The sequence below is a fragment of the Cimex lectularius genome, unplaced genomic scaffold (assembly GCF_000648675.2).
Source record: "Cimex lectularius strain Harlan isolate CLEC.00 unplaced genomic scaffold, Clec_2.1 scaffold74, whole genome shotgun sequence".
Classification (NCBI taxonomy): domain Eukaryota; kingdom Metazoa; phylum Arthropoda; class Insecta; order Hemiptera; family Cimicidae; genus Cimex; species Cimex lectularius.
In genome coordinates, this window is record NW_019392795.1 from 1,362,788 (window position 1) to 1,387,407 (window position 24,620).

Genomic DNA, 24,620 nt, shown 5'->3' on the forward strand with positions numbered 1-24,620 from the left:
TCCTTTTTGCCATTTTTCAGATGTCGTGCAATCTATCCTTCCTAGCTCTCCTTCTATATATCAATCAGTCAAATGATATATCTATCCATTTACATATTTATTTATTTATATCACATTGTCGTGTGAGAGAAAGAGTGGTAAAAAATCTATGACTTACTCATTGGCAAGATTTCTGGTTTCTGAGCGGTTCTTTTTTTTTTACTGAAATCGATCAAACGACGCGTTCAGTTTCAGTTAGTGCAATGTAAATCCGGATCTCCTTTTGATCCATGACACGGAACGGCGCGGGGTTGATCCGCCGATTGGACTCAAGAGGCGGATGGAACTGACAGGGCCTGCGAATGGGCCACATCTGGCATTCAGATGAAAGACTTTTTGTCTCTTCCTAATTGGGCCGTTTGTCCATTCGAGCTTGACTTGTTCACACAGAAAAGCCAATACAAGTAAAAATTTTTGAAAATGATGAAAACGTTCCGTCTTGTTATTCATTCCCATCTCAAATTATGGTATCCATTTATGTTTCCAGACGCACTTTGGCAACCTTGTGATTTGTTTTTTAAGTCGCACTTGAACTCCGACGATAACTATAAAACCCAAGTTCAAAACCACGCTCTTTAATGATTTATTTATTAACTATTTATTTTAACTATTTATCAACTATTTTCACTATTAATTTATTAATAATAATAATTATTTGTTACAGGTAAGTGAACATGCAACTTCAAAAATTCCACCTTCAGCAAAATACGGTAGGATTTACATTTAAAACTTAGTTTGATTTTGATTAGACCTAATTTAACTAAACTTTAAAAGAAGAAATTTTATTACTATCATGTTAAATTCCCACTTACAAGTTTATATTTACGTATGGCCAAACTTCTAAAACAAGTAAAAATCTTATAAACAATTTATGACCAATATAATTTCCTTTCAGTTTTTATTGTTAAAAAATTAATTTAGTATAATTACAATCTTAAAGAGCACTGATCATGTTGGACAATTATTTGTAGAAAATTGTTTTACAACATTCCTGAACAAACTAATGAGCATTTCAATAGACTTGGATCTTAAACTGAGATTTTTTGATTAAAAGATTCCTCCTGAAGGATATATGATTATTTTATTTGAAAATTTTCTGGAGTATTGGGATTGTGGCCAATATTATATAATTGGCAAGCTTTCGACCAATTTATATTGGCATTTCAGGGCTTTACTAATTACTCTACTTGAACTAAGCAAAAGATTACACATTTTAAATAAACAAGTTTAACCGTAGAGGACTTCTCTCAGGATCAGTATTTAGGTTTACTCAACATAAGTTGTAAGTAGATAAATGCAATTATGGGTCAAAAAATAATCAACATTTGTAGTTTGTTAATGTTCTGTAGAGTCTTGATAAGACCAAATAAAGAGATAGAGAGTTTGTCAATTATATACGACATATAGGATCATTATCGACAATCCTAATACAACAAAAGCAAAAATAAATTCAGTTAGTAGATACTTCCAAAAACAATTATATGTGAAATTTGGTCGTCACAGTTATCCTAGTTGGGTCGGCATGTCAGACGCATTTCAGCACTTCGTCATTTTCAGTGTGCCTCACAGACCGACCTAGACCTTCTAGGATAGGCAGACCAAATTGACCATGTCAAATTTTAGGATCATCACTCAGCAGCTTAAATACCGACTCTTTGTCGGCCTGAAAATCACATCTGCGTCGTTGTCCTTCGTCAAATGCGTATAAATTGTGCTAATAGTTTACGAAACGGCCCGGGCTTAAACGCAAGAGTCGTCAAGCACAACGGTTGTCGTCTCGCAGTGAATAATTTCGCAACTGATTGACCATTGGTCAATCTCTTTCTTCCCGATTTTCAGTTAAAAATACAGTTCGTGTTTAAAAAACGATAGCGTTAAACGATCGTTTCCTTGATCTGCATAATGGCTAAGCATCACGGTACTTTTCCCGTTTGTGGGTCAAGGCTAAATATTGAATTAGGGAAGCACTTCCTTCACGAATACTAAAAACATGCCCATAATCAAACCGCCCTTGTTTACAACGTCAAACGACCCCCATGGGTGCGCTCGGTCTCGCTGCGTCCCCTTGGCCTTTACCTTACGTTGAAAATCGCCCAAAACCTAAACAGGACTGACCAAGGACGCAAAAAGAGAATAGCCAGAAGAAGATCGAAGGTTGGTCCGCGAATGACCGGAATTCCCGACCCTTGGCTCTGGCCGAGGGCCAACAAATCCATGCTTAATAATTACACTATAAGTTCAAGGACGCTGGGTTATTTTATTATCTGTTTTTTTGGGGGGGGGGAACTAGGAACATTTTTGCTAGTAATGTTCATGAATCAGGAACTTTTGGTTGATGATTTATTGGAACAGGGAAAATGCTTGATCACTTTGCTTGGCAAGTGCTAAGAACTTTGACCGCAGTTAATCGTCGACTCTTAACCAGTTTCTGTATATTGCCTGCCAAGCACACGTTCTATTTTTGCAGAACACGTTCAGAAATAAAAAAATATAAAATAAAACAATGGGTTTCTAACATTCTAAGGATTTTAACACACTCCTAATAAAAAAAAAACCGTACCATTTCTTACGGTTTTGAAGGTTAATTTTGAATTTTGAAGGTTAACTTAAAAATTAACCTTCAAAACGTTACAGAAAAATAAATCGATACTACTATCGATCATTTTAATTTATTACTGCCAGCTGTTCAGGCTTGCTGATAAACATCCTTTAATAATTGTGTATGTACATAAAATTAATATTCAGTGCCGAAGGGGTTTGTTATGTACTTAAACGTAGCCCCTAATGAAAAGACGAAGATTGTGCAATATTGGCTTTTTCATAGTCGTTCCTTAATGTAAAGTTAAAATTTGGATTCATTTAACGGTTTATCAATTAAACAACAAAATACTTAAAAAAAGCAAGTGTTTATATTATAAAATTAATTTGTTAATTTACCAAGTGAAGTTCGTTACGAATCTGACAGACCCTGGAGCAGAAGAAGAATATCGTCTGATGAAGATTTGTTTTACGTAGCCAATTGTTTCATAATTAAATTTTTGAAATTATAACACCAGATTAAATGCGTGGTCCGTTTGACCAATTATTATCTTTCAATTAATTAAGGTTTTTAGTTGAGATAAAAAAGTCAGTGTCACGAGCGGGATTCGAACCCACGACCTTCGGCTGGATACGCCGCTACTCTACCACCTGAGCTATTGTGACTTCGATCCACTCGGACACTAACTTCTCATCTCAACCCCACATTTTGAATTTTCCCTCCTTTTTGCCATTTTTCAACTAACTTTTTTACCTCAACTCAATACTTAATTAACTACTCCCTATATTGGGCAATACTGATTCTGAGGAAAGAGGTTGTTTATTTAGTGCGCACTTAGTTTTAATGAGTTGATGGTTTTCCTTCCACTCCATGTTAGGGTAACATTATGTAAGGAGGAGGTGAGGTTGGTTAAATAAATGCGTACTTTGTTTTACTATGTTTATATTTTTCCTTTCCATCCCGTGCTTTGGCAACATTGGGAAATAGTGATTTAGGGGAATGTGGGGTTGTTTAGCTCAGTGCGTGCTTAGTGTTAGTGTATTGACTTTTTCCCTTCATTCCACGTTTGCGTAACACTGTGTGCAACACTGATTCCAACGAAGTAAGGTTGTTTAGCTTAGAGCGTACTTAGTTTTGTTGTGTTCACGTTTTTCCCTCCATCCCACGTTTGGGCAACATTGGGGACAACACTGCTCATAAGTGAGATTACTTTTATGTATTGGCATTTTTTACTTTCATTCCATGTTTGAACACCAATGCTTCCGAAGAAGTGAGGTTGTTTATTTAGTGCGTACTTATTTTTCCTATGTTGATGTTTTTCCCTTCACCCTACATTTGTGAAACAATGATGGCAACACTTATTCCGAGAAAGTGGGGTTGTTTCGTGTAGTGCGTACGTAGATGTCGTATTTCGTCGTTTTTCGTAATCATTTAAACTTTTTTTTGAGAAGTATTTATTTCTATTACCGATTTCTGCGGTTATATCCTGTCCTCTAAGGGTTAACTAATTATATACAGATTTTGTAATAAACATGTAAAGGTATGAAGAAGCAAACTACAATAGTATTGATTTAATTTTTTATAATTAAATTTTAAACTTTTAAAATTCTCCCTCCCTCCCTCTCTCTCTCTCTCTCACACACCCACTCTCTCTCTCTCTCTCTCTCTCTCTCTCTCTCTCTCNCTCTCTCTCCCCCTCTCCCTCTCTCTCCCCCTCTCCCTCTCTCCCCTCTCTCTCCCTCTTCCTCTCCCTCTTCTTCCTCCTTCCCTCCCTCTATCCCTCTCTGGAGTCTGACTCTTTATATATTCATATTCACGCATCATATTTATATATTTACTCATTCTCTCTCTCTATCTCTATCTACGTGTGTTCGTCATAAAACCGAAAACTCTAACCTCAAGAAGAACAAAAAGAAGAAAATTGTGCAATGCTGGTTTTCATATTAAAAGTAGTAAACAAAATTGAATTAATTAATTTTATTGAATTTATTGCTGGTGGGTTTTCCAATTAAGAAGAGAATAATTCTGATAAGAAGAAAAATACGATTACTGTTATGCAATGTTGGTAGTGTTTCTCATTTCTAATTTCTCTTTGTTAATGCCTGTGAGTTTATTTATTTATGTTTAATAAATAAATAAATAATTTTCCCAAAGCATTTGTTTGTTATACAATTAGAACAAAAACCCTAAACAAAAAATGTACTACCAATTTTTTAATTACATACTCTGTATTCCTACTGTGTTATAAATACTTTTCCAATGGGTTTTATTATTCTTGAAGTAACCCAAGAACCTTTTAAAGTTTGACCTTTTATCCGAATCATTCTGTGATATGTTTTTGATGAAAATATCTTATGTTTTTGGGCGTGTACCCGGAGCTTTTTTTAATAAGCCGTATAGGAATAAAGTGCAAAATAAAATTTTTCTCGAAAAGTCAGTATTGCAACTGATGTTTACGACTTTCCGGCAAGGTCGTCCGAAAAGTGAAAACCAGGGCTCCGGGTCTTGCTGCGCCCGTGGCCTGACCCACATTCATACCGAAACATGACGTAACGACCCTACCAACTTATTATTATTACACAAGCCCCGTTCGGCTCCAGCCTTCGTTGCAAGCGCGCTGCAAGCCCATCTAAAACGGGGAAAAGCCGGGAAATTGCGTTGTTTCCTTTTTTCCGGGGATAGGACAGCCGCGGGCGGAATCGCACAAGGACGAGTTGAACTATTAACGTCGTATATTTAGACAGGTCGTTGCGTTTTGTTGATGAAATTCCCTCACGTCCAGCCTTGTCCAATGCCGAACATACCTAGTTTACCGACCTGGCCCTTTCGTTACTAAAAATAATAATAGATCTCAGTTATAATAGGCCTCCAAATGCTATCTACTACAAAGGGTTTAACAAGTTTGGAATTCTCAATTCCTCATACGATACTCTTTTAATTTAATAATATAATTTAATATATGCATAAGAGTTGTAGTTAAAGGATATGTTCCATTGCGGCTATGAATGTAGTTTTAAGAGCACTAGTGATGCTAATCCTTGCTATTCTTTGAGTTTTTTTGTAGTAGTATGGTATGACTATAGGGTCATTTTAAAATTTCGTCCCCAAATTATTCCACAGAGTCTTTGGTACATCCATTCTCCCTTGGTATATCGTAGATTCTTTTCAGGTGAGCATTCCATGTTAACCTTGGGTCAAAATTTACTGTACCTTGGAAAGCTTTACTTTTTGCTTTCGCAGGGTTAGAGGTATAAGATTGCTCTTCGTTTTCTTAGTGAATGGTATAATTGTTGCCGTTGAGGGGTTTATGTTACCAGAAATTGGTCAAATCTGCCTCTGGTTAATATGATGTCTGCATATTCTTATACGCCGCAGAACTTTTTGGTTCGCTTGTGCAGGCGGTCAACTACCAGTGACCGATTGATGAGAGTACTCTTCCTTGGGGGCATCCTCTGAACGATTTAATTCTAAGTTTTTTCGTTTTCAAGTTCTAGTTTTAATTTTCGATTAGCATGGTGTGAATCCATAGATAGTAGTAGTAGATGGTTCTATTCCTTTATTTGCAGCCGTGACTAATCGATTCATAGCTGTTATCAAATGCTTCCTTTTTATCAATCGCATAAATCAAGTTCTTTATTATAAATTATAACATGACAAAATACCTTACCAACATACTCAACATCACAGATAACACATGTAATGTAAATGATTCATTTCATTTCATTAACAAAATTAATAATATCCACATCCCCTCACACTACTCTCACATATCCCTAGATGTTTCATCATTGTTTACCAACATACCAATAGACACAACACTGAACATTATTAAAGATAAATGGTCCAACGTAACACTACACACAACTCTATCAAAGAACACGTTCGTAACAATGATCCGACACTGCTGTGTTAACGGATATTTTACATACGACAATCAATTTTACAAGCAACTATTTGGTATAGCCATGGGTAGCAGCCTAGGCCCGATACTGGCAGACATAATCATGACAAATCTACTAAATACAGTCATACCACAACTTCCTTTCACATTACCCTTTCTCACTAAATACGTAGATTATATATTGACAGTTGTTCCCACAGATCAAATTCAAACTACAGATACATTTAATAGCTTTCACCCACGCCTACAATTTACACATGAAATCGAAAACAACAAACAATACCATTTTTAGATACACTCGTAATAAAACAACCAGATGGCCCATTAATCACAGATTGGTATCAAAAACCAAGAAACACAGATCGCTACCTCAACTTTACATCTCACCATCCTCTTCATACAATAATAAACACGGCCAAAGGGTTACTTCACAGAATGATTACCCTAAGCCATGAATCATTTCACCGCAAGAACCTAAAGATATACAAACAGATCCTCCATAACAATCTCTACCCTAAGCACATAATTAACAGAATAATCAACAACTACAACTCAACACTAACACCATCCACTATTACTAGTAATACTACATTAAGTCTATCAAATACAAACAAACCAGCATACATTTCTATGCCATTTATTCAAGGCCTATCACATAAATTAAACGCATTTCTCTCGTCCGTTAACTTCAAAATAGCTTTCGAAAATTATAAAACAATTGAAACATTTTTTTCCAAAATTAAAGAGCCCACACCAATAACAAATAAATCTGACTTAATCTACAAGATCAACTGTTTAAACTGTCAGGCAACTTACATCGGTCTTACATCCCAATATCTGGACAAGAGAGTAAAGCAACATATCTATGATTGCAAAAAACTCAAGCAAAATCCTACAGCACTCGCTACCCACCATTTTGAACACCAACACAATTTCGACTTCAAAAATTATATAATTCAAAAATATTACACACAGAGCAAAACAAACATAAACGTAATTTCTTAGAAATGGTTTATATCAACAGAGATAAACACAGCATCAATTATAGAACAGATACATTTCAAACTCAGTCGCAGCTACGCCAAGATCATTAATCAAATTCAATATAGATAACATACATATATCATTACATTACATTCCACACATCAAATATTTTTCACATAGTCTAATTGTCCAACAATTTAGCTTTCCTTTTCCTATTTATCCCTGACTATATAATCCTGAAAGGATAATCTGGCCGAACCATTACCAACACATTTTTTCCTTTCGTCGGCTCTTTTCACCTCAAAGAAGTCGACGCCTTATACAAAAATGTCTTTTCTATACCGACCTTCCCCACCTCTTCAAAATCCAACGTATATAAACATAAAACAGCAAAATCTCACTGGCACTCTCAACATGACACGCATTGATGGCACAATTACACAGAAGACAAACACTTTGAGTGAGTAGAAATACTTTGTTTGAATATAAAATATATTTTGCATTATATAAAGTCACTTTTCGTATTTGTTAAATGTAAACATTGTTTGTAAATCCCAGGCCCTGAAGATGATCTCAATAAAGATCGAAACGTTGGCACGATAAAGAAAATGTTTTTCTGAAACCTACATCACACCAGACCGCATCTCACGATTTCTGAATAATTATAAATTGAGTTTTTTATTTCGTGCCCAAGATTATGTAGGGCATTAATGGCAGATTTGCCTAGTCCTGATCTTCAGATCAGCGATTTTCTCATCAGTTCCCCTGCCTTTATTTTTGGCCATCATATCCAACTTCCATATGTGATCATGAACATGTACAACCATAAGTTCATCTTCGCATTTAGCCCGCAAATTCTATTGTGCTTTTTAGTTGATTTATCTCTTAAACTGTTGTAGGAGAGCTAGAAACTATAATCACTTATAAACTTTCAAAGAATATAAAAATATAGATCTTGTAAATGCTTTTCAATAAAAAGGGTTATGTCTATAGTATGTCCAATATTGGGGACCTAGGTTCTGAAGTATTTTTCATAAAGAAATGTAAAATATTGCCAGCTTGGTGTTGGTTTGACCCGAAAAAAATCCTTTCTATCAAGATTAATTAATTCATCCCACGTTGTGCCACATATGTCGAATTGAATATCGACTTTACTCTGGCCGAGGTTGCTTCAATGTATGGAAAATTCTCTATCGCATATAAGGAAAGTCTAAAAATACAACCAGCTGGAAATGTTTGTTACGGTTGATTCTGGAAATCTCTCTCATTGGGATAACTTGCTTGAATTCCATCTTAAATTGCCCTTTAGGTGCAAATAAATTGAATCTTTTTTTGTGAAAAAAGGCATAAAGGAAAAATTAGCACAAGCAATTTTATAATTACTAATGAGCAACATTTCTAGATAAAGGTTTAAATTGTTGTTAACATCCTCCCTTTATGATATTAGCGCACGGACTTACTACTTAGCAAAAGTTTTCGATTTGAGCTCAGGACAGTGTTCACCATTGCAATTGAAGTTTATTATGCAAAACTTATAAATTTGATAATTGCGCCTTGTTGGGTTATGTTTCTTGACGAAAACATCTAACAAGGAGCAAAAATATTTTTAGTTAATTTTTTTTGTTATGTTATTGCTTTTGATGAACGCAAAGCTGGTAAAAATCTTTAAAAAAAAAACTTTTTAGCAGTTGATTTATTAATTTTATTCTTGGTTATAACAAAATTTTTTATTTTATAATAGATGTGCTTTTTTCATGTGGTCTGCGGTTTGATGAAATACCATGGAAATCCTGGAAACGTCGTTTATTATACCTTATTATAGTTTATTATTATTAGAAATTCAAACGCTAATCGTTTAGCAAATTTAAAAATTAAAAAAAATCGATATTTAATCTAAAATGGGTTAATTACTAATCCTAATCTCGATCAATATAGTTGGAAGAAGTCTATCTGTTTTTTCACAAAAGATCCGATCAATTCTTGTTATTTTTGTCAGAATTTGCCAGCCTTGATTAAGGGATCTTAGACTTTATTTTTTTGATTTGATAAAATGAAAAACGCTTTAAATAAACAGCCAGTATAAGCTTTAAGACAAAAAGAATACATTTTTACTTTTTTGACTTGGACAAACAAAGTAATTTGATTCGTAAATGCTGATTTTTCTTCCCTCAATTTTAATTTGAACGAGAGAAACACCTTTTCATCTCTTTGTTTAGAAAGGGAAAGTAAGACTTTATTGGAATGAATTTCATGAGCTTTGCTTCCTGTCGAGGACTTAACTGCTTTTGTTATAGACTTTGTTCCCTTTTCCTTTTGTCTTTTTAATCTGGCTTTTATCCGACACCTGAATAAAACAAGAAAAATACTAATTAATTTAAAGAAATAATTTTGATGACTTTTGCAACTTGAGAAGTATCAGGCACTGTCACTTGTTTGACATAACCTAACCAACTTGCAGTATTTTTAGGTGTTTAAACCAGTTTTTAAAAATTTGCTTGAAAGGCGTTTTAATCTTGCTGGTTTGTATCATCTTCGGACGCCATCAACCTCCGTTAACTGTCACCTTGATAGCCGGTCTTTCCCATTTCTATTTTTTTTTGTTCTTTTCCACCCGCAGTCTTAAACCGTTAGATAGTAGCTGTGGCAAAACAGAAGCCGAGAAACCGAAACGGGACTGAGCAATAACAAAAAGCAAGATTAGGATCAGTAATCAACAAGAGGTTTACTCTTATACGTAACCCGAGACTGTTGTGCAACTCGTACATCACGCAAGCCGGGTCGAGTATGCAAATAAATCATTGAATGATTTATTTCGATGACTACCAGAGTGAGACGGTTCAACTGATTACGGGTGAATGTGCGGTAGTTTAAATATGCATTTCAGAAGGGAAATGCAAAAATAATATAACACTTCTTCCATAATGGCTAAGGCAATCATTTATTGAAATTAATTACTGGAAATCATTCGCAATTGATTTAAAGGAGATACCTAGAACTATAATAACTAGATGAAAAATAACGCTTGATCGACCAATTAGAGATACTAATTAAAAATATCTACAGATATCGAAACTAACGTCTTGCGCTATATTCAATCGTTAGGTCAGTAAAAATCGAAAGTGTATACACAATCCATTATATCTGCCTAGTGATGGTCAACCTCTACAGGAGTTGGTAAATAATACTCGATCCAAAAACTTACTGAGATTAATGAATCTAAACCTTAGTGGTCAATCTGTAATAGCTAACTGGGGATGTTTGATCAATATCGACTAATAAGAAGTGCACTTAACTGATGTCTCGATGCTGAACAATTTCGTGAAGATGTTTGAAACTATAAGGACAAATAGGTACGTTTACATTTTCAAAATCATTATACAGACTTACCAACGGGCGCTGTATTCATAACAGCATACTGATGATTTTTCATAAGTAACAACTGGTAAGAGGTATAATTGATAGGTAATGACTGGAGATGACTGATGCTCATAAAACTCGAGAAGGTGCTCAATGCCATAAGTACTAGTTAATATGTCTAAATTTACAATGAAATCGACTGATTAGTATACGAACCTAATATCTGACCTGTATTGGTAACAGCTGCCTGATGATGTTTGATCAATAGCAACTAATAATAGGTATTACTGAATAGAGATGACTATGCTCAACAATTTCCAGAAGGTGCTCGATGCCATAAGTCCCAGTTAATACGTCTAAACTTTTTCAAAGAAATCGACCGATTAGACTACGAGCCTGACATCTGACCTGTATTGATAGTAGTTAACTGATGAGGTTTGATCAATAACCACTGATAAGAGGCGTAACTGCTGAAGATGACGGATGCTCATAAATCTCCCGAAGGTGATCGATGCTATAAGTACTAGTAGATACGCCTACATTTAAAAAGAAATCCATTGATATTATTAAACCTAACCTATGTTGTTAACAGCTAACAGTTTGATCAATCGATAAGAGGCACAACCGACTGAAGATGTCTGATGCTCATAAATCTCTAGAAGGTGCTCAATGCCATAAGTTCTAGTTAATACATCTAAATTTACAAAGAAATCGACTGGATAGACTACGGACCTAATATCTGACGGGTATTGATAACAGCTAACTGATGATGTTTGATCAATAACCACTGATAAGAGGTACTACTGAATGGAGATGATTCTGATGATCATAAACCTCCATAAGGTGCTCGATTAAGTACTAGTTAATACGTCTAAATTTTCAAAGAAATGCACTGTTGACAATAGCACAAATAAGAGGCACAACTGACTGAAGATGACGCTGATTCTCAAAATTTCTTAGTCATGATATATGCTACAAGTTGGTAGATACGACTACATTTGCAAAGCAATCCACTGTTTAGACTTACGAACCCTAATATCTGATTTTGTATTGACAGCAGCTAACGATGTTAATCATGATTGATGATGATGTTTGATCAATAACCACTGATAAGAGGTACTACTGAATGGAGATGATTCTGATGCTCATAAATCTCCAGAAGTTGCTCGATTAAGTAACTAGTTAATACGTCTAAATTTTCAAAGAAATGCACTGCTGACAATAACACAAATAAAAGGCACAACTGACTGAAGATGACGCTGATCCTCAAATTTCTTAGTCATGATAGATGCTACAAGTTGGTAGGTACGACTAAATTTGCAAAGTAATCCACTGTTTAGACTTACGAACCCTAATATCTGATTTTGTATTGACAACAACTAACGATGTTGATCATGATGTTTGATCATGTTTGATCAATAACCACTGATAAGAGGTACTACTGAATGGATATGATTTTGATGCTCATAAATCTCCAGAAGGTGGTGCTCGATTAAGTACTAGTTAATACGTCTAAATTTTCAAAGAAATGCAAAGATGATGTTTGATCAATGACCACTGATAAGTGGTACTACTGAATGGATAGAGATATTTGATCCAAGTTGAGATTGTGGAAGCTTAAAGCCGGGAACACAATTACCCGATGCTACCCGACGCCTTGCCACGTTTTGGTGGGGTGTGCACATCTATCCGACGCAAGCACACGTCGCGTACAGTCCACAGCGTATATCACAATAATCACTGTCACAATCGCCACGCACCTTTTATTCTTAATGCACTATTTTGAGCAAAACCTTGTAATAAATTGTTAGTTAAATTTTATGAGCACAACCATCTAATAAATTGTTTGTTAAACTTAATTGTTTTAAATAAAGTTACTCCTAACCATCATAATTAAACAATGTTTATAAAAACTTATAAATTTTTGATCTCGTTTAATTTGGTTTACATTAAAGTAACATGTTGTAATTAACATAACGACAAAATTACATGTAGTTAGTTTGAAATAAACTACAAAAAATATGAGTGTTCTGTTCTGATGCTACCCGACGAAAATGGTGTAATTTTACGAGGAAAAGTATGAAATAAATTGTTAATTAAATTTTATGAGCAAAACCGTGTAATAAATTGTTCCAATTTTAGTATATGTACCGCCGAAGCGAGTACAATAAATTGTTAGTAAAATTCATTATATCAAAAAATCGTATACCGGTGTTTTGATTAATTTTCTACCAAACCATTAAAATTAATTTTTTAAATAAAAACTAATTAATTTTTAATCACATCGGCTAGATGTGCACGGGGGTAATGCAACCTTATGGAAAATCGGAGTTTGGATTTTCGTTGGGTAGCGTCGTATGGCGTAGCATCGGGTAAGTGTGTTCCTGGCTTTAACGTTCTATCAATAATAACTGATAGGTAATAGTCATTCTATGTCTGCTTAAAGGATTTATCGATACTGGCGCTTGATAGTTTTAAGCATTTTCATAAAACGGTTGTTTAAATTGGAAAGAAATTTGTTTATCGTGTTGGACTCGTGACGTGACATTGTTAAATTATTTTTTCTTTATGCATACTGATCACGGCGACCTTCTTCGCCTCGCGAATCAAGTGATAGAAACGTTTTTTCCAACGATGATCCTTACGGCCGTGAGGCTCATGGCCAGGACTTCCGTTTGTAACAACCCGCGGCGTTAATTCCAATTTCAAAGGGTTAAGTTTAAACCGAATTTTTTTGAAAAGCGTCAGAGGTCGAAGATGATAGGGATTAATTCACAAGAAGCGCCCTGGCTCGTGACTCACCCGAGAAACCGTGACGCTACATATTGCAACAAATGAAAAGCTTGGTACGGCTAGCCGGAGGCGATCGATGTGAAACCGGGTGAAAAATATTATTTAATCGCTTTTGCGGGAAATCGGGTCGTCGAGATTTCTAGGTACTCGGTTCAGAGCGGATTATCCGGTACAGCCATTTTCTACAAGAGTTTAGACCGTAAAGCACAGCCTCTCTGAATCCAAATGGACAGGCTTTAACTTCTCTGGCCATCCAATTACAACGCATTAATTCAGCTGCCAAAGTTCGGCGCAAGTTCAACTTTAATTAACTAATAACTGGAAACTTAAATACCTTAAACGTCAAAATATCGCTGGTAAATTGTTATTGATTGGGCGTCTTCAGTCATCGTGAATTGGTTCGTCTTAAGTCATTTTCAGCTTGGTGTTAAGGATAATGTTAATCGTTATTGATTATCTACTAATCGCTTATGGATCGCTCACGTCCTTGTGCTTCAGTAGAAACTGTTACACATCCTTGAACCTGTGTCCATAAGCACCATCCTTAGTCAATATGAATCAAGGTCATCTTTTGGATTCGTTATTTTCTGGAACGTTTGATTTCTTATGAATCAAGTATCTCGGTTTATTTTGATCATACATCATCAGTTAGTGACTGATAAAAGATTCCGTTAGTCCTGACTGTCTTCAGATGGATCAAATATCTCTACTAATTGATGAATCAATATTTCCAATCAGTCGTTGTTGGTTAAACTTCGTAATTTAGTCTATAATAATCGAGCATTACAGTGCGTACAGTGTCATGTGTATCGTTTATTATTGATCAAACATAATCAGTTACTGGTTGATGATCCGTTTCGTTAGTCCTGACTATCTTCACATGGATCAAGTGACCCTACAACTTAAGGGATCTAGGTACTTGTTAAATCTCCCTCAGTCAGTCGTTATTGATCCAACATAATTAGTAAAATGTTGATGATCAATTTTGTCAGTCTTGACTATCTTAATCGATCAAGGACCTATACTTTGGCCTGTTGTCAGTCAACCACCGATAATCGAAAAGAATCAAGGCTCGTTACATTCTTTACTGTACGTTCAACATCATATGGATTACGTATGTCCTGGAACTTGAGGAAAACACCCACCCTATAAATAATAAAGTTATTGGTAAAACTTCATTAGTTAGTTCACAAGAATCAAACGTGTTTTTCGCGTTCGGTTTCATGTGAATAAGGCATTTTCTAGAAAGTTGAATCATATGTGTGACATAGATCAAATGTCATCAATTAATGTTGATTCATCTTGTTTGCTTTAACGATCTTGGTTAACTTAGTTTAACTAGAAAACTAAATTCACCAAAGGCTGAACATTTTCGCTGGTTTTAACCATCTTCAGTAAGATCAAGTATCTCCTTCAACTGGTTGATGAATTATCATATTAAATCAGTCCTGATGGATTGATCATCTCTTGTCAGTAGTTAGTTTCATCACCTTATATAAGTTGTTATTGGTTGCTCATCATCAGGCTTCAACCAAGTGCAAGTCATTGACAGTAGTAGCAACCGGCAGGCGTGGACGAAACTAACGACTAAGGTTTGATTTATAACTGATGATATTTGATCAATAAACGCTGACAGAAGTCGATTGTACTAATAAGTGGCGCTCGGTGCATACCTGATGATGCTTAACTCACATCATCTGAATGGTAGAAACTAACGCTAGCTTTAACTCCGAAGTTGTTTGGTAAATGTTTTCTAGCTTATACATTATATTAAACCTGTTCCTTTTATAATTTTGTGAAAAGTTAAGGGGTGTTATTTCCAAACCCCTACTGACGACCAATAAAGGGGGTGATAAGCAAATCAAGATGATTGGAAACAGTCATGCATAAACAATTTTAAGCCCTTTCCAAAGCAACTTAAGGAAGGAAGCTACCTTCTACCCTTTTTTTAGTAGAACCCGTAGAGGTTATTTCACGTCCATATCGTGATACCCACTTAAAAGTGTTTTTCTGATAGTGCACATGCCTACAATGTTTGCAGAAACATACTTCATTATTTAAAACATTATTTCACGTAGAGAGGCAACGTTGTTCAAACAACGGTCGTTAAATTGTTTGTAAACATTCCGACCATCCATGTCAAATCGTCTCGGGTGATAATGGACGGTTGGTAAGACGCGATAGTCGAGGCCGGCTGATTACCCTCGGGAAGTGGTTGACCCCGGCGGAGAATCTCGTTTTTCAGCTCAAAACTATTTCACTTTGAGCAAAAGCGCACTAATTAACATTCGGAAACTGGTTTGAACCGACCAGGATGTTGGCAGACGTTTCGACAAAACGTGTCGTGTGCCACCGTCAGGCCGTGTATCCTTGATTGCACATCCTACTTCCTCCGTCGTGACCTTAGGCGATCGGTAGGCGTCCATTGGTGGGGGATAATTCATTCAGATGACTACAATAATTCGGAAGAGGATCCATAAAAGGTCTGAACACCTAGATTCATAATTTTTACTAAAATTTAGATATAGATAAATTCCTTTTACGTTAAAAACTTTACTCATATATGGTATAAATTTAACATTTTTCGAAATATACAAGAGAAGATAGATGGACCACTGGTGATATAATTTCATTAAAACCTTCGTCAACAGTTTTATCCAACCCACTCTCACAAGTCTGAAATTTCATTCATTATTCATTCCCATTGAAACAGATAGTTTGCAAAAATACACGGATTGGAAAAAACCTCAACGGCTCGGCTTCTTCCCCTGGAATATCGGTTTTAAACCTGTACTAAAACTACAACATTTGAAACAGGTTTTAAAGTCCTCATCAAGTAAAGGGTGAGATGCCACGAGTCTTGAAAGTAAAGGTAGAACAACCTGTCCACAATCTGTTGATAAGGGCCTTTTGACGTTGGCTGCTGATTCTCGAATAAGCTTCAGAAAAATGGTACTTGAATGATTGCTTTCCCGTATACTCGTTCGTCCCTAAAAGGACAATGAGGATCTTTAACGTCCGCACCTGCCTTCCGCCTTATCGGGCGTTTTGATTCTCAAGATGAGATCTGACGCATCTCCGGATACGGCAGAAGGGTGTTACTGCCTCAGCATTGGTGTAGAGGCAGCTCAGCCCTGAGGGGCCAAGACAACCTCGCTCCCCGCTTGCCCATTCCGTGTGGCCGGGTCGGATTAAGCATCGAACCGTATGCCTCGCACAAAAGGCTACCTAAGCCGAAATACATCTGCCTAGTCTCCTGCGCACTCCCTAGATAGAGAAGGGGCGAACTCCCTATCTCCCAGGGTATTGGAGCTTCCCCTGCGTAGAAACTACCGGATCCGCTCCGGCCGCGGTTTCTTTAAAGTGAAATTGCTAACCACCCCCTAGAGGAGATTGCCTACGGTAAAAGCCTCCAATCGAGCTCAGCCTACACCTGCCTGCAAAGCATATTCGAATACGAGCAACCGATTCACCATCCATTTCCATCCGCCACTACTCACGCATTCGAGGGACTCCATCAGCGTAATCATTGCGTCCTCAACGCTTATAGCTGTTTCTTCAGTCCGATCCGTCGTATCCCGTGAGGCCAGGTGAATAACGATGGTCATACGCAAGTTTCGTGCGAAGGTCACAGATAGAAGACAGCCTCTTCTCCAGGTACCCGCCAGGGGCGTCACCATGAACCACTACGAATCCATTCCCAGTGTAACAGGGGCTGAATTTTGGAACATTTCTGCTACCCCGTAGTACAGATGGTTATGCCCCCGTCTATGCAGACAGGATCTGGTACCCTAACCCTCGTGTGCCTCTGATAAGGCACCCGCCGCCCCATGCCGACACGGGAACTTGAATGATTGCTAAAATCATGCAGGTCAGCTTACAAAGCAATAAAGTTGGCAAATTCATGTTCTGTCTTTGTTGACATTTCGTAAGAGGTTCACGCAGAAGGGACTCTTGGTGGCCATACCATGCACATTCTGCTTTATTTATATAGGTTTGGGATGGTTCTAGGCGAAAAACACTCAGCTTTGGTCTACTGCAAAAATATTCTAAAGTATGACTGGAGTAGTCATCGGGTAGATAGACTGGCCAAAAATTCTCTTGGTTGGAATGTTTTGATACCAGTTGACAAAGCAAAAAAGTCCAGGCTGTCTGGTGGAAGGTTTTCTTATCTTTGTGTTTGTTTGTGGACACGGTGGAAGAAGGTCTTTTGTTTAATTTTGAATTGGTTAGCAAGTTTCTGATGTTTATGTTCATGTATTATTCTGTTAAACTAAGATGTTCATGCCGTTATGTCCAAAAATATCCAGGTTTGGACAACATCAATAATGATCTGGAGCGTTACGGACTTCGCTTCCGATTTCGCTCCTTCTAACAACCTCTCATTTCAATGCATGGCTACATTTTGCACCACTCAAACCAAAGCTAAATGGATAGTTGGATTAGGTCTTCTTGATATCTTCTTGGCTTTGAGACCAACCTTTGTCTCGATTACGAAGATATTTTTCAATTCTAGTTGGTTTGCATTGCTTTTTCAACTAAAACTGAGAGGAACATTATTTTTCTGACTCAGTTAGGCAGTATAAGGTTTTATGGTAAAAATATCCAGATTTTGTCAAGTTCAATATTGATCTGGCGACTGTCCATCAACGCTCCTTCGGAATACTTGAGATTCCAATCTATTTTCCTCCTTTTTCCTCATGTCTAAAAAAGCAGAAAGTAAATTTATAAAATGCATTTCTTTATAATAAACATTAGGAGAATTTCGTTTGCCATTCACGATAAGTTGACCAAAAGGAGGTCATGCTGCCTTTGCTTAAATTTGCCAGCAGTTGAACTTTGAACCATTTGGAGTTGGTTTCTGATGGTTGTGTCACGGATTCGGCTTTATTCAAGTAAAACTGAGATGTTTCATGATATTCTACAGAACGTTATCATCCGCCTCAACTACTGCACGCACCTCGCTCCCTAGAACTACCTCCATTTGCAGTCCATGGCTCATGTTTTGCTCATATCAAAGAAAAGCTGAAGATAAAGTTACATCGTTTTCTTGATTGGAACCCGTCGTTTGCCACATCAAGACAACTTGGCCAACCAGTCCATGCGGTTCCAAGGAATTTATATTTGACATGCACTTTTTTTGGTGAAATTTCTAAGAAGTTGATGTTTGAACAATTTTAAAATAGTTCCTGACGGTCATGTCATCCATTCTGTTTTATTAAAATAAAATTGAGAAGTTCATGCTGGCCTACTAGAAACTAGGTTTTGGTCAACAGCAAATGGTCTGGAGCAGGATTAAACTTATCCTCTGGTAGTACTGCCCCAGCTTAGCGCCTTCAAACTGCTACTTATTCCATTCCCAAGCTGACTTTTTTGTAGTATCTGAGTCAAAAGTACAACTATGTGACAATTCGTTCTTTTTCTAAAATTCATCGAATGATTTTGTATAATTTTACTATTTTTCCGCCTTTGATTAATTTTAACGAGCTATCTTTTTTTTTATACGAATCTCTGACCTATTTAAAACTTTTACCATTTTCTTTTTGAATTTGATTTCTTAGAGTTTTGCCAATTATTTTTATTTTTAGGAAAGTTAATAGTAGAAGTTGTCTCGAGTGAAGAGATTACTTCTTTTGGAAACTCTCTCCTCTTGAGACGTGAAATGTGAATTCACCGCACAAAACCGGAGATTGTTGCTATTTCGGGTCTTTACTGAAATTAGGCATTAGAGATCCGTTTTCAGCTAGGAAAATCCTTTTCTACTACTTCAAACTTTAAACGAACACCAATAACAGTCAAAAAAGAGTTTCTATCAGTTAATTGTAAAAGCCGGACATCAGTGTACAAAATCATTGATATTTTCCTGGTTTAAAATTATCCACAAAGGGTTTGAATTTTATATCAACCTTTCCAGGTACACGTTATCCATATTCAAAACGTTTCTTAATCTTATTTACATGAAAAGTCATTCGAGGGGCGAATGCAAACAATGACCTAATTAGTCTCAGGCAATTAGAGAAATAATCGAAACGAATTAACCGATCATATCATAAGATGTCTAATAAGTTTACAATCCCTGATGACGACTCTTTGATAAAAAGTAACGCATTTCGTCATACTCACCGGACGTTTATTTGACATTGGCCTAAAATTGTATTATTTAGTGACATTGGTGTAGCCTACAGACATTGGTCTCTGGTAGTATAACAACACTAAACAATAAACTAAATATTTACATTAAAGTCCAAAACAGAATAAAACGAAACAGAAACGGAAAACAAAACCGAGAGGTAAAAATGAATGAACTAGAGCTGAAATTGGAGAAACAGAGGTATCAAATATCAAGAGGCGGAGCAAGGAGAAGGTAACAAGTAATAAAAAATACTCATTTAAATTTATAGGGCAGTTTTGCATAATTACCCAAGTGCTTCAAATCTGGTCCGTTGAGCAACTTTATAATTCTGTCCATCTACGGGATTCTTTTGACGAACGATAAGTTGCCTTGGGCATATTGCGAAAAAATGGAGTATGTCTTCTATTATAACGAATAATTATTGAATCTATATTAATTTTGTCTTGTATGCTAACAGAAATTGTAATGAAGTTGGTCGTTTAATTATAAGTATAATGAAGATTTTATAAGGCAAGCAGGATTGAATTTATGAAACAATAATCACTGATAAAAGGTACTACTGAATGGAGATGACTCTGGTGCTCAGAACTCTCCAGAAGGAACTCGATGCCACAAGTACTAGTTAATCTGACTATATTTACAAAGAAATGCACTGATTATATTAAACCTAACCTGTATTGATAACTGCTAACTGATGATGTTTGATCAATAACCACTGATAAAAGGTACTACTGAATGGAGATGACTCTGGTGCTCAGAACTCTTCAGAAGGAACTCGATGCCACAAGTAATAGTTAATCTGACTATATCTACAAAGAAATGCACTGATTATATTAAACCTAACCTGTATTGATAACTGCTAACTGATGATGTTTGATCAATAACCACTGACAAAAGGTACTACTGAATGGAGATGACTCTGATGCTCAGAACTCTCCAGAAGGAACTCGATGCCACAAGTACTAGTTAATCTGTCTACATCTACAAAGAAATGCACTGATTATATTAAACCTAACCTGTATTGATAACTGCTAACTGATGATGTTTGATCAATAGCCACTGATAAAAGGTACTACTGAATGGATTTGACTCTGATGCTCAGAACTCTCCAGAAGGAACTCGATGCCACAAGTACTAGTTAATCTGACTATATTTACAAAGAAATGCACTGATTATATTAAACCTAACATGTATTGATAACTGCTAACTGATGATGTTTAATCAATTTCAATGAAACTAATAAGAGCCAAAGCTGACTGATATTTCCTGGTGGTACTCGATTAGATATGTTAAATCCTTAAAAACAACGAAAAGTCATGCAAAATTATTAACGGATAAGGCAGTCAGATTGAATTTATGAAACAACAGAAAATATTGAACATAAAAAAATTGTGAACGGTTAGCCTAGTTTATAATAGGTCAAACTTTGCCGAATTAGTCACACAGCGATGAAATAGTAGTTAAAAAATGATTAGATAGTTATTTCTTACTTTTAAATACACTTAAAACTAAAATCATTGATTTTAGTCTCCCAAATGAAAATAACTTAAATGAAAATATAGTATTACATTAATTACCTGATTCCCTTTTTTCTAAACGTGTTAAATATTTGGGAATCATTTTTGACAATAAACTTAAAGATTGAATATCAATAAAGTCTTTAGTTCCAACTGTTTATTAATTTATTCGGAATGCTTTTCACTTACATTTTAAGCATCTTCAGCTCTTATTCTAATCTTATACTTTACACCTAAAGAATTAAATGAAATAATTACATTTAATGTAAATAGAATAAAATAAACCAATTAACATGAGGATTTCTGTTTTTTTCTAAACAGAACAAAACCAGAATACATCCTCATATTAACTGGTTTATTTTATTTTATTATCCTTACATGATAATAGATGATAATTATACATAATAATAAGATGTTTACAATTCAAGTGAAAAGCATGCCGAATAAACTAATAAAAAGTTGGAACTAAAGGCTCTATTGACACGCAACCTTTGATAATGGAGTTCCATCACAAAAGTAAGATAAACGTCATGATAGCTCAGTGGTTTGAGGATTTCTTGTTTTTTTGAGGACCCTGAAAAAAAGTTAATGGCACGAGCGGGATTCGAACCCACAATCTTCGGCTTGATACGCCGCTGCTCTACCACTTGAGCTATCGTGACGTCGATCCACTCGGACATCAACTTCCTATCTAATATCTAACGGAGGGAAAACTCATAAGGTGGGGTTGAGATAGGAAGTTGATGTCCGAATGGATCGAGGTCACGATAGCTCAGGTGGTAGAGCAGCGGCGTAACTAGCCGAAGGTCGTGGGTTCGAATCCCGCTCGTGACACTGGCTTTTTCATTTCAACCGTTAACCTACATAAAGATTAATTGAACAAAGTTATTTGGTCAATCGGGCCACGAAATATAATAGATTTAGTACGACAAACCTTGAAAAAATCGTTAATAAAGTTAAATTTGTTTTATATTGATGCTCTGGTAAATAAGTTTTATGATTTTTCCTTCTTGAAGGTGGGATAATAGGTCATCTCAAAAAAACCACAACCAGTTTTTATCCTCAACGTTTCGGATTTATTTTAATCCTTCCTCAGCTGAGTTAACTGTACACAGAACAAATATTTTTTACATTTTTAGATCAACATGATTATCATTGTTTCTTCACTACTTACAATGGTTAAAAAAGTGGTCATTTTTTAAAAATAAACTGTTATAAAATATTAATGACCGACGACCACTTTTTTAACCATTGAATGTAGTGAACCGTTGAGTAGAGTAGTGATAATCACGTTGATCTAAAAATGTAAAAAATATTTGCTCTGTGTACAGGCGTTAACTCACCTGAGGAAGGATTAAAATAAATCCGAAACGTTGTGGATAAAAACTGGTTGTGCTTTGTTTGAGATGACCTGTTATCCCACCTTCAAGAAGGAAAAATCATAAGATTAAATGTTGAGGTCGAATATAAGAAAACGCAAATAAGTTTGGAAAAATCATTTTATACATTTAAAATTTTAAGAAATATGCTTAGGGATGGTTAGGGATTCAGTTAGATTTAATGAAATCTGGTTATTTTACATTAGCAAATACTTCTATGGGATACTAAGGGTGGAACCACAAACCGTGCAATTTCTTCAAAACTATTGCTCAAAATTGTATTAAAAAAAAACCTAAATAAACATTGAAGGCACAACACAAAACAGCTCCACGTCTATTTTATTGTGTCAAACAATTATTTTTGATTTATTCATGTCTTCGTATTTATAAAAATAAACTTTTACCTTTTATGGTCTTCAATTACAACACAAGAACAAATGCTGTAATAAAATTTATTGCTGTTAAAGTAAACAAATTATACAAATTCTTTTTCTTCTCATGATAAAGAAAAAACCCCGTAATTTTATTACAATCTGCAATTTATGGTCCCAATATGTAAATTGACGAACGTAGATATATTTATAGCTATTTACATAATTAAATTATGGTAAGGAAATAATCAATATTATTCTCCCGCTTCACTTCACTCGATAAACTTCACTGCCTACTACTCAGAAAGGAAGTCGCGGGGCCGTTTCCTCTTGAGCTCCTTATGGGGTTGTCGGGATTGGTTCTGTTGGGGCGATCGGAGACATTATTGGGGAACTTTGTAAATTTTTGAGGAATTATGTTTTGGATAAATTATTCAGAAATCGTGAGATGCGGTCTGGTGTCACGAGGTCTCACGATTTCTGAATAATCATCGTTTAACGATTAACCACTAATTATACGTTTTGGATAAATGGGATTTTAAGGTCGTTGTGGAAGGTAGTATTGGAGACATATATACTTAAAAAAGAAAAATTTATAAGTGCTGGTTTGCGTAAGGACGGGAGATTTATTTATTTATTTAATCATTTAATCATTTTTATCTTGACATTGTTCCTTGGATTTGCGAGATCATTAACAATCCTCTATCTTTATGTTTCAGGTGAGTGGGTTTATTCTTTCGGATCAACACTTCTCGATTTAACCCTTCTATCCTGCTGATTTGGAAAACGGCAAAGCCTTTCTGGCCTTTTTCTCACTCCAATGAACCCGCAGGACGGTCCGGTCTTGCTGGATTTGCAAATTGTTGGACGTTTGCCGAACATGCCAGAGGTATTTCATTTAATTATCGTGTCTGTGGAGTTTCTCTGGGTACTTCTACCTACCGGCTCTGACTTTTTGACACTAAGACAATGAAAATCTTGTAATATGGCCCAAATTGACTATTTCAACAACACCGGCTTTAATCATTTAGAATATTTAAAACTAAAGAAGCAATCACCCCCATAGTACAAATAACTTTCATTTTTATGTTTTGCTATATCTATTTCTACTTTCTTATGTATGCTGTCAAAAAAAAATTAAATTGGTTTCACAGTGTTTTAAGATTTATTTCCCGAGACGGGTTCCAAGAGGAAAATGTTTAGGATTTTTTCATCCCCCATTATCATTAATCCTTTTCCTCGAACGAATCCCCAAATAAGTCAAATTAGCGGCGACTTGGAAAACGTTTCCTTTTAAAAATAAACGCCTTGACTCGGCTTAATTTAGACACATTCGGACGTGTTTTTTCTCCTTGTTCGACGTGAGAATTTTGCATGGCTAACCTTTCAGTACAGTCGAATTATTGCTTTAATTAATAATTAAAACGTTTCATTTTAAGAGACTTCATTAGAGAAAACTATGTTTATATAGTTATTTTTATTTATATCCTGTAAAGTTAACGCCTTACAAAACAATAATTCGACCTATTTGGCCATAAGAAGCAGAATCGTTCGTACACGAAGCCATCAAATACCCAACTTACCACATTCCAATTAAAAGTACTCAG

At 35.7% G+C, this 24,620-nt stretch overlaps 1 protein-coding gene and 1 non-coding gene across 5 annotated transcripts in view; both read left to right on the plus strand.

Moving 5' to 3' along the window:
* LOC106667511 (protein FAM102A) overlaps window positions 1–24,620 on the plus strand; it is a 109,303-nt gene that overhangs the window by 34,226 nt on the left and 50,457 nt on the right. The gene's annotated exons all lie outside the window — the stretch shown is intronic.
* Trnav-aac lies at window positions 22,025–22,097 on the plus strand. Its single transcript has one exon. It is a non-coding gene; the product is annotated as a tRNA-Val (tRNA).